This window comes from Tupaia chinensis, unplaced genomic scaffold (genome assembly GCF_000334495.1).
Source record: "Tupaia chinensis unplaced genomic scaffold, TupChi_1.0 Scaffold000401_1, whole genome shotgun sequence".
Lineage (NCBI taxonomy): Eukaryota > Metazoa > Chordata > Mammalia > Scandentia > Tupaiidae > Tupaia > Tupaia belangeri.
The window spans coordinates 47786-50984 of record NW_006159903.1 but is presented as its reverse complement, the minus strand read 5'-3'; positions in this window follow the sequence as shown (position 1 = coordinate 50984).

Below are 3199 nucleotides of genomic sequence, written 5' to 3'. Positions count from 1 at the left end.
GATGTTATTGGGGAGATTATTTAAATACAGGATGATTGGCAGAGGGTGAGTGGGGGAGTCAATCCCTGACACTCCAACCTCTAAAACATAGGTGTTGTTCACTCTCTTTGTGGACTTTAGTTTTCTGTGTTTTAACATGGAGACAATAAGGGTCAACAGATGATGTGGTGGTTAAAGTGCTGGATTTACACAGAGGTGAAACATGTCTAGTCCTGAATTTCGCAGCTTGCTTTCTCACTTTTTGTTCTATTTCTCTCTGATCAAATTTAAAAGTAGTAATAAATAAAGTAAATAATGCCTACCAAAAAAAGAAGAAAATGGAGACCATAGTATACATTTGCATATGTAGACCTCACCTTGGGCTCACCTCAAGTAATAGACCAAGAAACAATCTCTGTCTTCTTCCTAGGATGGTAAATTTTCCAGAAACATGGAAAAGAGACTCAGTGCTGTGAGTTATTTCCAACATTGGTGATGTATTGTAGTTTTCAGTGTTCAAGTTTATCCTTTTCTTGTTATAATTATTCCTAAGGGAATAATTGACCTTCTGGGCCAACTCTGTGAAGTTAAGGCAGCCAGATCCCACATAGCAAGACTGCATAGTTCAATTCCTGTATTTGGTTTGAGAAACATGTGAGGTGTGTATGAAGTCATAGCCAAAATCTCAAAAGAAGGGAGAGGTGGAGGGTAAATGGTTACAGCATGACTATGGCCCATTTGTGGTGGTTTCTCACTTTCCCTTTTCTTTTCCTCTTCAGTAAAAGAATATGTATTTTGGCAATGTTAAAATCATTTAAAAATATAATTTATTTTAGTATATTTATCTCATATTGTGTTACTTTTCTGAACTTGTTTATTCATACTAATAGTCTGTAGCCAATTTCTAGTAATATTCCAAAAATCATGACATGTCATCCACAAATAAAGGTAACTGAATGTATTCCTTCCTAATATAAATGTATTTTATTTATTTCTGTAGTGACTCCTCACAGTAGTTGACCTTTGAAGTTCCTACTGAGCACACACTTGTTTTAGAGCCTCTGTAAAGAGGAAAGTGTGCCCTTCTGTGGTGGTAGGGTCCATAGGCTTCTTCTCATACTTCCTATTGTGTGCACACATGTCCTAACCATACCACTTTGTCTAACTGTGTGTATATGCTCCAGCCACAGTCTCAGTGTGCAGGGCTGCTCATGAAACCTCAGAGATGCACATATACAAGCACTCTTGTTTCTCAGGATAGTCTAATTGGCAGTGGATCTGCTTTGAGTGTGGCACCATGCTGCAGCTTACTGGGGCCCAGATGGTGAAGCGACCCTATGCATGTTCCTTCTTCAGATTAGTGCAGTTTTGTGGCATCAGAAATATCTTACATTGGGATGATCAGGAACTTCAGGGCTCTTCTGTAGCTAGGACTGTGGTCCCTGGTGACAATGGGGACACTGGGGACCTCTCACTTACTCTGTCCAAGCACTAGGGTATTTCAAGCATCTCAAACTAAGCCAGAGTGCAGACACTAGGGTAAATACCAGCTTTCCAATGTACAAACATCAACACACACACAAGCATAAAGAATAATCAGGGGACCAGCAGTTAGCGTAATGGCTATGTTGCTGGACTCCCACGTAGTCGACCGCGGTTTGAGTCACAGACCCAGTGGCTTAAACTCATGCCGGGCGCGTGTGCGTGCATACCCAAGATCCCGAGAGGAGAATGGAGGAGAAGGGATTGCAGTGTGGCCATCCCCTCTGGGGGGTGATTTCTCGCTTTCTTTCTCTCTGTCTCTCTCTGTCTGGGGAGCGCATGCGCCCTATAGCAAAAAAAACTCTCCAAAAAAAAAAAAGAATAATCAGGATAATATGATGTTACCAATGGACAAAGTAAAGTGCAGGGACTGACAGTAAAGAGAAGATGCACAATCTGCTTGACAGAGATTTCACAGTCATGGTTTTGAGAAACCACAACACACTTAAAAGAAAATACACAGAAACATTTCAATACACTTTTGATGTATATGTGGCAAGGTTCTAGAAGAGCTTTGTGGGTGGGAAATATTGTGTGTCTTTGAAATATACAATCCTCTGTGGTTGCTGTTTTAGTATTTACATTTTGAGTTTTACTTGCAGTCATATCTTTAATTATTTTGTCAGCAAGTAATTATTTAGCAACTCACTGCCTCAGGAATAGTTTCAGTACCTGGATACCTATTGGTGAATACAGTAATTTAGACATGACTGTAGTGCAATAAAAAAGAGAGAGTCATCTTAACTATACAGAATAAGCTTAAGCTCTAACTATATTAAAGTCTATAAAGAAAATTGTATCTTTCTATAAAAGAGAAAACCAGCTGGTCACAACACCAACCACACTCTGGGGAGTCTGAAGGATTTACATGGGAAGAGTGACAGTAAGCCGATTCTGAGGGAGAAACAGTACTTGAGGATGATGGAAAATCTTATCCAAAGACCACAGCAGAAAAATTTAGGTACAAATATAAAAGGGAAGTAAGGCCCATGAGCATGAAGTATAATAGAAGAGGGAAAGGAATGTAAAAGAGGGTTGTAAAGGTAGACATGATCTTGTTGAATATCTTGGGTTTTACCTCAGAGAAGTAAGGAAGCCTTGAAATGATTTTAGTAGAAAAAAAAGGTATAACCTAATTCATTTTTTGGATCAGCCTAACTATTGTGAGGACAATTTATGGGGACAGGCAAAAATAGAATTAGCAAAACCAGGATGGAAGCTGTTTGCTATGTTCAGGGAATAGAAACTGGTGACTTGGACTATGGAGAGATGTGAATTTATGATGAAGAAAATTCATCATAAATTGGATGTGGGACTGGATGTGGGAATGAGACTCTGTAATGACTCATTCAAAGATGACTCAAGTATAATTCAACAGCTTCTGGACTGAGTAGCTGAATGTGGTGATGCCATTTTGGTTACAACATGGGGTACACACAGACAAAGAAATCATAACTTTGGGTCAGGTCTTGAAGGGGAGGCATAAATGTACTCTAAAATTCTTCAGGGACCCCATTGCTGGTTTAGAGTAGAGGTAAGTGTATTCAGATGAGGGACAAGGCAGAAGTAGAGAAGAAATGATGGCCAGGAAAATAGATGAGTGGATCCAGGGGAAAAATTTTGTAATAGAGTACCTATTTCAGGATCCTAGGTCTATAAAGTCAAAATTGATGTGACA